The 12,551-nt window shown below is 34.5% G+C and overlaps 1 long non-coding RNA gene across 1 annotated transcript; it reads right to left on the bottom strand.

Moving 5' to 3' along the window:
* Positions 1 to 10,067: 10,067 nt before the first annotated feature.
* On the bottom strand, positions 10,068 to 11,852 carry LOC140752371 (uncharacterized). The gene is made up of 3 exons (XR_012103431.1): positions 11,612 to 11,852; positions 11,093 to 11,301; positions 10,068 to 10,748 (listed from the first exon to the last, which is right to left on the bottom strand). It is a non-coding gene; the product is annotated as an uncharacterized LOC140752371 (long non-coding RNA).
* Between the last annotated feature and the right edge of the window lie 699 nt (positions 11,853 to 12,551).

Here is a 12,551-nt window from a genome sequence, read left to right on the forward strand (position 1 = left end):
TTTCAAATTAAAGGTGTTTAGAAATAATTATATTTTTAATTAGAGTTTAGATTAGAACTTATCGATTAGACTTTTGTTTTGTGTGTCCAGGCGCCTTTCTTATTTATCAGGGTTGAATATGCTTGTAGTGTATCACTTATTCCGGCTTAGGTCTTCAGTATATTTATTATCAAATAAATTTTGGAGCTGGTTTAGGGCGGAATATGTATTCAATATTATGTAAAATAAACCGTTATACGCGTGTATAATCAATAGTAAATATTTGATATGTTCCTTGAACTTTTTTATAATATAAGAGTAGCAGACGAGCATGCAGTCCACCTGATGGTAAGTGGCTACTGCCGCCCATGGACATCTGTAATAAACCCCAGATAGGATTAGATATTCCTACCTGAGGTCGGCCACAGATGCGCCGCTACCCCTGAGGACTAAGCTGGAATGCCTCGGAAAAGTCTTTCTCCCTTACCACACCCTTCAAACCGGAACACAGCAGCACCTAACACTGCAGTTATTAGGTAGAAATAGGTGTGGCGGTGGTGCCGCCGGAGTCGAACCACAAAGGGTTCTACCACCTTCAAAATTACTCGTATTATGATATAATGCATCATTGTTTATGTTGGATGAAATTCCAAGAAACAAATTATTATATTCCCATAAATTATAATATAACTATAATATTATTCCCAAATGATTTACAATCATCGTTCACTAACTTGGTCACAATGGTGTCACACCATAAATCATTTCCCATAGCGCCATAAAATTATAATATGAATGAAAATTCAGATATGTTCAGATACGGTATCAAGATGTGACGTCATACATATGTATGGCCCATACATTATTCAGGTTAAGGAATCAAATGGCTTATTCACATATGCAACTTACGTCTTTATCTCAGTCAAGCTACTTGAAGCAAATACCTACAAGTTAAGATTGATCCCGGAGACTTTTGAATAGCTCTGAGGATACCGGGGGAATTTATGTAGGTAAAAATCCCACATAATCTAGTCGCTGGCTTGACATCGCATAACTTTTGGAGATTGTCCTTATTAACAAAAAAGGTGTCTATACATTTAGCGCTGCTGTGTTACCGATTTCTTTAACAACACCCTTTAAACCAGAATGATGCAGCTCAACACTGCTGTTAGAAGGAAATAGAAGTGACGGAGATACCTATACACACGAACCCTGAAACGTTATGAATGTGGTAGGAACGGGGCATCCTCTGTGGTTCGACTCACCTATTTCTGCCTAATAACAGTAGTGTTAAACTCAGCTATGTTCAGAGAACGACTGTGGTAAGATGGACATAAATAAGTATGTCGAGACATTCCAGCGTAGTCCTCAGGAGTAACGGTGCACTTGTGGCCGACCTAAGGTAGAATAATATTATCTGGGGTTGATTACATCCATGGGCGACAACAGCCACGTACCATCAGGTGGACTGCAGCTCGCCTGCTACTTTTAAGTTATAAAAAAAGTTCCACGTTAAAATAAAAGTAAAACTTTATCAATTATTACAGTATGTAATATATTCATTTACTATTCCATTTACATAGAAAACATTTATTACGAACGACCTGAACCCTATTCGTGTAAAAGGGCATCTCTCAGGTCATTTTACTAAACTCTTATTCTTGACCTCTTTCTGAAAGGGTTTTCAGTTTCTTGAAACATTTATGTAGGTTTGACTAGAAGGGTTTTAAGCATCGCCGATTTATAATATATGTGAACCTAATGTCCAATTCAAAGTTCTTAGAGTCTAATATAGGCTTCAATTTTTGTCCACTTAAATATTTATTTTCAGCATACATAGTCAAACCTTTAGTGTCTCAAAGTTGGGCCGGGTTTCCTTTCAGGGTGAGAGGTGAGAGGCAAATGAGTGTTGGTAGACTTCACATACACGTATGTAGGTTACCTCACAATATTTTCTTTTAACGTTAAAGCAAGTAATAATTCATTTCTGACAAATTACTCATGAACGTGCAAGATGTAGAATGAACTTCCTCCTGAGGTATTCCCAGAGCGCTATGACATGGAGCTCTTCAAAAAAGGTGCAAAAAGAGCTCTCCTTCAAAGCCGGCGGTGTATCGGTGACTCCTCTGGTGTTGCAAATGTCCATAGGCGACGTTAACTACTTTCCATCAGGTAGCACGTCTGCTTTATCGTCAGGTTCGTGGAGGTGCGTGCCTGCGGTTCGAATGTCGGAACCCTAGATGGAGAACCTGAGCTTCAACCACTAAGCAATCACTGTTCTATCACTGGGCAAGAATCGTTAATATTATTAAAACCACTATTGTAGCTCTTCTCTCTAAAATCGTTATTTAATTTCTCTGGAGTCTTTGGTTTGTTTATTTCATCTTTAATTTGTCCTGTAAAAAGGTGGAATGATAGGAAAATTATGCTTCATCTTTTACTCGGCTCTGAACAGATTACAAACGGGATTTTCCAAAATCTACGAGCTTTTCAATGTAGACAGAAAAGCAGTATCAGCGCTCTAGTCAAATTTATAGCTGGTTAAGCATGCCACTTTTTCTTATCGATTCTTTAGCGATTCGAAAACTTATATTATCTTAATTATACTTTACATTCCTATTTGTGTGATTATTTTTTTATCGCTACATATTTTGAGTATGGTTTAAATTTTGAGGACACTTTAAAGCGAAAATACAGGACTTTATAAAGTTTTACTACTTACATATTTTATTGACAGTCAATAGTAAAATAATATACGAGTAGAACGAAACCATTTATAGTGTAACATTTAGAAAATATATTTCTAATATCTCCTAAAAACTTTCAGTAATAAGTTAATTTTCACTTAAATTTCAGTTAAATATAAGAAATTTAAAGCGTAGTCGTATCGAAATCTTTTATCGCTTCGTTCTCAGTGACACGCTTACCTCTCCAGTCCTAAATTTAGCCAGTATAGCAGAGTGCCACAATCTGAAACGTTTAACCAACCGGGGTTTTAGGTTCGAGTTACGTTTAACACCGTTACGGTAACCAACCAGAATAAATTAGACCCGACTTTCATTACGGGCTAGTTGAATACATTAAATTAATTTTCCCAAAGGTTTAATCTTTCAAAATTTAATATTTCGTAACGGTTTTATGTTTTTCCGACAAGTTGGTATTGTAGCAGGTGGATGAATTAAACATTTGACGAAAAATAAATATTGTAAAACGAAAAGAAAAAGTACAATAACTACAGAAAGAGATACTCGTACATTTAAAAAAAAATTGTTGGGTCTTTCCTTTGATGTAACGATTATAAAAGCAATATTTATGTTAAAGAAACGCATCCATCTTAAAAGAATTACACCTAGAGCGTTTCCGACGTTTTCCATTTGCCTGCACCGCATACTTAAATACTTCGGTCATATAGCCCGAAGAAACAATGACAACCTGGAAAAACTACTGGTGACAGGCAAGGTGGAGGGCAAGAGACCCAGAGGACGCAGCCCAAAACGATGATCAAACCAAGTATCTGGCCATCTAAAGTAAACGGTCAGCGAGGCAATTCACCAGGCCACTAATCGCAATCTCTGGAAAGACGCTATAAAGCAAAGAAGTCACGATCCACAGCATTGAGGAACCGACTATAGAGAGAGAGAGAGAGATGTTTAAGAAAAATGTTGTTATTTAACGCATTGAAAAAAATTGAAAAATCAGAGATGATCCTTAGATTTGAACCTCTTCATTAATAGTTTTTCGAAAAATAACATTTTGTACCTCACTGTAAAAGAGTATTATATAACAGATTTTATGGTCAAAAAGTTTATGTTACATTAAAAACCTTTTCAAATTAAAAACCTATTTAGTGCTTAAAACATGTTAATATTCATGGGGCAATGTTTCCGCACCAAAGGGTTCATCCTTGACAATACCCCGATTTAACCCTAAACCACCCTTAACAGGGCACACTTCACTTGTCCCTTGTTTATTTTGAAAAACATGGGTGTTCTCTTCAAAAACCAGTGCCCACTTTGTTCTGAATGAGAACTGTTTAACCCTTTTTGAAAAGATAAGGACGCGTTATCTTATTCTTCTTGATGATATACTTTGAAGGTAGCCCTTTGAGGTTCGAACCCAGAGATACACCGTCATACCTATTTTACTTAATATGAGCAGTGATAAGCACTGCTATGTTACGGTTTGACGGGCGTCGTAAGGGATACACACTTATTCGATGTGTCCCAGCTTATGGGTAGCAAATCTATGGTCGACATAGATAAGGGTCTGGTGATTATCTGGTCTGATCTGATGGATTATCTGAGGTTGATTAAGGATGTCTATGGACGGCAGTAGCCACTTTTGGTGGACTGCATGCTCTGCTATTACAAATATAGTACATCCCTTTAACAATAATAATAATTCTCTATAACTACTTCGTCATCAACCCATTACTGTCCCACTGCTGGGCACGGGTCTCCTCTCAGAATGAAGAGGATTAGGCCATAGTCCACTGGCCAAGTGTGTATTGGTAGACTTCACATACCTTTGCAAACTTTTTTTTTAAGATTTGTCAGGTATGCAGGTTTCCTCACGATGTTTTCCTTCACCGTCTAAGCAGGTGATATACTAGTAATAAACTAGTAATAACTACTTCAGATCATAATAAATGTCCATTGGCCATTTCAAACCAGGTTACCAGGTGGACTGCCCATAAAATAAATAGAAAACGTAACCGCCCGAACAAAAGCACTTTAAAACAAACATAACTCTTCATAAACAATTGTCACGTGTGGTGCGGAAAGCTTGTGACTTCACGATTGAGCTTTTAAGGATAAACGCTGTGAGACATACGGACTACAAAAAATATTTAAAAAAAATGTGCCCCCTTATTAAAATTTTTATCTTTATTTATTTATTTGGTTTACCAACAATTGTTACATTCTTACAATAACGTTTTACAACAGAACCTATAATATAGCTAAATTCACAATCACTTATAGGTAAACACTGCATGCAATGAACATAGTATCTAAGTAACAGAGGTGCTTGACTTAAAACAATACCTACACAATCTACAATCTTCTAAAACTTGGGTAGGTTGAATAAAATAAAGTTGTATTTCTCTGATGTAATTAAAATATGCTTTCTACCTGGTGGTAAATGGTCACTATCGCTCATAGATAACTATAACCTGAGGACTAAGATGGTTAAGTTAAGTGTGTAAATGTGTCGGCCTCCACACGATTCCATCGCAGAACTGCATCATACTAGAAACAGGTTGGAATTTGAATTAGACTTAAACCTAACGATAACGCAGACGGGCTTATTTAAAGTAGTCACTCACTGTCGACTGTGGGCAGAGGAGTCACAAATACATCGTCGATATCGTATGAGAGTTCTTTTTGCAACTTTTATGAAGAACCTGTATATCACAACTTTTTAAATTAGACTGTTTTTGCTAACCGTACACACCTTATTATATGTTATTCATGTAGTAAGTGGCACTCCCGCTTACATATTATATTTTTCTTTAACGTGAGTTGTTTTTGCTGACCGTACTCCACGCGTTACCGCCGCGTAACGTATCTGTAAGTAGGTTACATTGACAGGCACCAGCTATGTAAGTAAATGATATACCGACGATAACGCGCTGTGGAATGTGGCCTTGTTTCTGATCGGCCTAATGTAGAGCTTTTACGGTAAGTAGGCTTCTCACGCATGATTATATTTGCAAGATAAACTTTCATGGAAGCTCGTAAAACTAAAGTGGGGAATATTTTAAATTATTTAACAATGAGTATGTTCTCATTCTCATCATTAATATGCAGTCTCATTTCTGAGGGTATGTGGGGAAAGCTTCTAGGTTTAAACAGACTACGATGGCCAATAAAATAAATAACGATTTCTGTATTCATAGCCTCGCAGTAGGATTTTTTGTTAGGGTGGATGCAATGGATATATATTAAGACAAATATATACACATCCAGACCTAAAATTAATATCTAAATTCATCAATTAGATGCATGAAGCAGTGGTTCGTTTAAGCGTGCGTTTTGAAGGTGGTGGAACCCGGTGGTTCGACTAATAACAGCAGTGTTAGGCGCTGCTGTGTTCCGTTTTGAAGCGAGACAGACTTTGGTTAATTACAGATGTCCATGGGCGACGGTAGCCACTTACCATCAGGTGGACTGCATGCTCGTCTGCTACTCCTATATTATAAAAAAAAAAACGGAAGAGTGTGAATGCCGGCTAACATATAGGTGACTTTAGTACATAGGAGTGATAAGTCCATAGTCGCCTTCAGGTAGAACCTGTTTCATAGGAACTTGGTCTCGGATATACACAAAAGCCGTAAATATTTACCAGAAGGTGTCGTCAATGTTATAAAAAAAAATCCCATTGTTTAATTTCAAAGGCATCAATGTCACACCTATGTAACAGCGACAATAATAATAATAAGTGTTATATACTACTAAGTATGCTTTTGATTGTATGAGGCAGGTTAAAGGACGTGGAAAGGTTTACACCAGGCGTTCCGACTTAGTCTTTAAGGGTAGTTATGTAAGGGACACAAACTTAATTTGATAATAATATAATATTAAGCCGCAATATTGCGTATTTATTTACTCGTAGTTTTATTTAAACCTTTCTGTTTAAAACTTCATTATGAATTCCTCTGTGAAATACTTGAAATAATAGTATTGAACAATATTTGTAAATTGATATTTAAATTCCATGAAAAATAAACTTTACTTTGCATTGAAAAGAGCTTACATAAATTTCATCAACTTATATTTGGTATTGTTTTTTGTTGTTTTTAATATTGGTTAAATATAAAAGTAAATGTTAAATATGGCATATATTTTCATTGCATATTATGGAAATATGCGATGAATGGGCCGAGTCTTCCCAATAAAGAAAAAAAAATTCTTTAATTGAGATTCAAATCTAACCTAATCCTAAATCTAAGCCCTTGTGTAACTGTGGTGTGTTAGAAGGTGGTAGAACCGTTTATGGTTCGACTCCGGCGGCACCACCGCCACACCTATTTCTACCTAATAACAGCAGTATTAGGCGCTGCTGTGTTCCGTTTTGAAGGGTGTGGTAAGGGAGACAGACTTTTCCGAGCCATTTCAGCTTAGTCCTCCGGGGTAGCGGCGCATCTGTGGCCGACCTCAGGTAGGAATATCTAATCCTGGACTCATAAAGGTGGACTGCATGCTCGTGTGTTACTCCTATATTATATAAAAAAAACTGATCGATGATCACTGTCAAATAATCTGTAATAATCATAAACAGTTAGTAATATTCAGTAATTTATGAAAAAATGAAAAAAGAAAACGATTGAGTAAAGTGAAGTGTCCCAAGTATTTGGTTATACCCTACAAAACTATAAGCGGGAGCCAATTAAAACTGTACAAAAAATGCATGGAATTAAGCGAACTTTCTTTTTAGATATTTTTTTGTTTTTTGATAACTCTACATTAACAGCAGACGCGTGGGTGAACTGAAAACGTCCCTATAATGTGACGGGATATATTCCCCGGAATTCCTTTACTTGTGATATGACATGGGATAATTTTTTCACGATGGTTCGTTTGAGCCCTTTATTAATTCGTATGTCGAATCTGTGTGACGTAAGATCTGTAGACGTATCACTGCAGTGACGTCACCAAAGGCACTATATTTATTGTACATAGGCTACAATTTTCAGTCCCATTATTAGGCACTGACTTTTTCCTACAATGATGAAAGGCCTTTTTTTTATATAATATAAGGGTAGCAGACGAGCATGCAATCCACCTGATGGTAAGTGGCTACTGCCGCCCATGGACATCTGTAATCAACCCCAGATAGGATTAGATATTCCTACCTGAGGTCGGCCACAGATGCGCCGCTACCCCTAAGGACTAAGCTGGAACGCCTCGGAAAAGTCTGTCTCCCTTACCACACCCTTCAAACCGGAACACAGCAGCGCCTAACACTGCTGTTTTAAGGTAGAAATAGGTGTGGCGGTGGTGCCGCCGGAGTCGAACCACAAAGAGTTCTACCACCTTGCAATTGCCTGAAGTATATTAATCATTCAATTTCACACACATGAATACCCATCCAACTCTCGACTGCGCTCAACGTTATTTCATTTCGTAGATCGGTTACGACCTACACAAGCTTCAGGGCTTGCTTTAAAGGTCAATTTTATTATCCAATTAAGCTGTCAACTACCCTATTTAACACCAAACAGCTGCTATATAATCCTTTAATTATTATAAAATTACTTAACAATATCGCTTGTAAATTAATTAATTCATAATTAAATCACAGTAAAGAGCGCTCAGTCCCCTGGCACATTTATCTCAAGTTGCACTTTTGATAGCTACTTCACTTTGCTACTCACTTTGTTTCGGATACTTAAATACTTTGCTTCTGATACTAAAATACTTTTGGTAAATTGTCTTTACAGTTAATGTAATAAAATATGCAATATTTGTTTCACTCATAATTCTCGGATCTACCGTATATGTATCAACCTCATCATCTGCAATAAATCTCAGATAAGATTAGTCTCCTACCTGAGGTCGGCCACAGATTTGCTATCCCTGAGGACTAAATTGTAACGCCGTTGATAAATATGTCTCCTTTACCACACCCTTCAAACTGGAACACAGCAGCGTTTAACACTGTTGTTATTAAGCAGAAATAGTTGTGGAGCCGGAGTCGAACTAGGGTTCTACCATCTAATCAAATCTCATTAAAACCATTACTGGCATAAAAAGTCCCGTGAAAATTGTGAAGACTTTTCTTATGCGATGAAGATAGTAGAACACACAAAAAATAATATAAGCATTTATATCACATGCCCACAGAAACAAAACTGATAGACCAATGGATTATACCGGCTTAAATCCTTTGGACTTATTTAATGTACACAAAAATTTGCACAATTTAATTCACTGGTAAAAAGATCTCAGTTCTCTGTCCCGTTAATCTGAAACTGCACTTTCGTAGCTACTTATAATACCTCCCAGCTTATTTTTATTCTACTTGAGGGAAAATCTTGGGTAAAGTGATTTAGGTAGACTTTGGTTTTTCATTTATCGCAATTGCACTAGTGTAAAGCATAATGAAGAAGTACATCAAAATCAGATATCTAATACCTTTAAACGAGCAATTCTTGTATATATATATATATCAACGAACTCGGAAACGGCTCCAACGATTTTCTTGAAATTTTTTATCTAGGGGGTTTCGGGGGCGATAAATCAATCTAGCTAGGTTTTATTTTCAGGAAATGTCGTTTCAACCGTGTTTTCATGGAATAAAATCCTCCTACAATATCATTAGAGTACGAAGCTAAATTTCGCCATTATTTACGAAGTTAGAATAGCCCGGTGGAGAAATCGGATGCCTTAAAACGCAGGAAACCTGGGTTCAAATCTCGGTCAGATTGTTTTTTTCTTTTTTTTCTCTTTTTTTCGTGTTTCTTATTTTTGTGAGAAAAACTGTTCTTGGGAAACAAAAATGAAACATTTTTTTTTTTATTGACTTAGCTTAAAAAAGGTAGTCATTCAATTACATTACAACATTATTTGGCTCTTCCTGCCATCTATTGGCGAGTAATAAGTACTATTTTTTTCTATTATGAAGTAACTGTCATGTAGTTGTCATGCAACACTATCAAAGAGTATAGTAACCTAGGTAAGAAAAGAGAGGCATCTTACGTGATAAAATTGACACGCTTGCGCACAACCGCCGCCAAGTGAATTGGTGTGAATTGTTGCTAAAGGTACATACGTATAAATAGTACGTATCTATATGATTCATATAAAATGCATAGTACCTATAATATCTCATATTTCATAAAGATGATTTTTTTTATACTGTGTGGAGACAAAATTAAGAGTTATAAAGACGCTTATATTTATATACTATTTACTATATAAACAGTATTTTATAATAATAAATAAATACAAACGTCCATATAACTCAATTATGTCTCCACACATTATAATAAAATTAATCATGAAATAAGAGATATTATACGTATGATGCATTTGTACATATATTGAAGCGCCAGAATTGAAGGTGATATGAATAAAAAAAATAGATTAAATAAATATTTATTATATATTATGAAAACGCTCAGAAGGAATTCCAGAAATACAATATATTCTTCCATAATCAACATTTTTACAATTATACATCTTTATATGAACAAATTTATCACACTTCCATTATAAAAGAAGACGTTGCAAAAATCAATCGACAGTAATTCATAACTCAAAGCAAGAGTGATCATTCCAAAAACATAAAAATAGAAAAAGTATTTAATAAGTGTCACAAATTATTAATTATCAGCAATTAAGTCTGTCTGTAACAATATTAACAACTTAGTATATATGCAATACTAACAAACTATTTCAATATGCGAAATATTTAATTTTCACATTTTTATAATATTTTTATAAATATCTTCTATGCTTAATAAAATATTCTTGTGCATGTTGCTTAAGATGGTCATCATTTTCTGTATAAATATACAGAAACCAGATAATTTTACCAGATAAAATACGATTTATTTGTCTGCACCAGCACCATAAATAAAAATGTTATTTGATACATCAATAAATACTATCCTGAACTCATTTGTGTGGATATTACAATTAAACATTTTAGGTTTTCCATTTGTGATTTTTGTTTTCCTTTTGTCATTTTTCTTCTTAAATTTCTCTTTTCTTCCTGCATGGTTCTGTATTTTCCAATCATAAAAGCTGGCCCCTTTTTCTGATCTGCAAAATAAATGTGGCTTTATTAAATATTTATATAAGTAAAAGCAAAGATGTTAAAACTTATATTTAGATTTTTTGTAAGTTTTTGCTACAAAATGAATCAATATTAACCTGTAATTAACGCTTTGGATGTTGAAGATTGGGCATCATTGTCTGATTTCAGGTTAGCTTTGAAAATGTTAATTAATGTTTTACAATTTTTTTTTATATTTGGGCCTAACAATAAAGCAGATGTGGTACCAATCAAATAGTTTTACTTTCTATTTATATAGCTTCTTACTACCCATGCAGAATATAGACAGTCTGTTTACAATTTGTTATACATAAAAGAAATATAGACCTACCATTTAAATGAAGTGAAGCTACTGCCAAATTTTTTAAGCAATGATTGTTAGGAACTTTGTCTTCTGGTATTAAGTGGTAATCACACACTCCCTTATTTTAATAAATCTTCTCATATTCATGTTCTGGTATTTTGTTACCCAAAATGGAAAGCCAAGATGCAAACAACTCCACTTTTTACTAGGATGAGGATAGCGATCCAGATAAGCTCCTGAAAAAGTACAACACAAGTAAGAATTTAAAACTAACTTAGTAACTTATAATTCAGTTATAACTTCAATACTATATAAATTACGTAATGATTTCAATACTTGACGGAATATATTAAACTCTCAACACTTAGTTGACAGCAAATTGATAATGAATAACTGCCAAAAGTTGTATATTGGCACACTTAAAACAAGAAACTACAAAGGACTTCTTCCTCGTAAGATAATTACATAAAAATGAATCGATGTTGGTTTATGCCACATCGAAAGTTGCATTATGAATGATAAATAAAATATGTTTCTGTAACTTACCAAACTCCGCGCATCCGAAAACGCAATAAACTTTTCTTTTGGAGAACATTTTCAAGAGTTAAATCAACGATAAAACATAACTGGGATTTTGGAAAAAGTTGAACTCAACTGTCAACAGGAAAATTTTCCATTGTAGAACCACAGAATACCTATACTTAGAACGTTCCATTGCACACTTTCATCATAAATCAAAACATGGATATATTATTATAAATAAATATATTAATAAATTAAGAAATATTATTACATAATAATTATATTTTTATTAAATTTATATATTATTTTTATTAAATACATGTTTAGGGGAATTTTCAAATAATTGAGCCAATTTTAGGGGGTTTTGACTTAAGTTTAGGGATAAATATTTTTGAGAGTTGGTAACACTGGTTGATGCCCCCAATTCTACAGATGAAGTTTTCCGGAAACGAATCTGAAGTTTTTTTCTAAGTGTACCTCCCTGGTGACGACTATAAGCTTTTATGTATGCCTTTGGTGACTTTTTATTTCAAATAATCGGTATTTTTGTTTTATGATTACAACACCGAGCAAAGCTCGGTCATCCAGGTACTATAAAATTGTCGTGTCACAATGTTAGTTAGCGTACTCTTCCGAAACGGTTTTACCGATTTTCACTAAATTTTATTTGCATATTCAGTAGGTCTGAGAATCGGTTACTATCTATTTTTCATACCCCTAAGTGATAAGGGTTTTTCACCCTTAACATTTTTTTATTTATATGGCAACACAACGTTTGCCGGGTCAGCTAGTATACTATAGTATACCATAGTATAGTATAGTATAATATAGTATAGGAAACTTTACTGATATGTGAACTAGTTTTATAACCTATTTTAAGTGTCATATTCTATTATATGTTTCCTAAATAAAAATAAATAAAATAAAAATAAATATTTATTTATGTATATAGGTACATAAAAGT

The sequence above is a fragment of the Epargyreus clarus genome, unplaced genomic scaffold (genome assembly GCF_041222505.1).
Source record: "Epargyreus clarus isolate Ecla_fem2 unplaced genomic scaffold, WU_Ecla_fem_2.2 ptg000024l, whole genome shotgun sequence".
In the NCBI taxonomy this organism is placed as follows: Eukaryota; Metazoa; Arthropoda; class Insecta; order Lepidoptera; family Hesperiidae; genus Epargyreus; species Epargyreus clarus.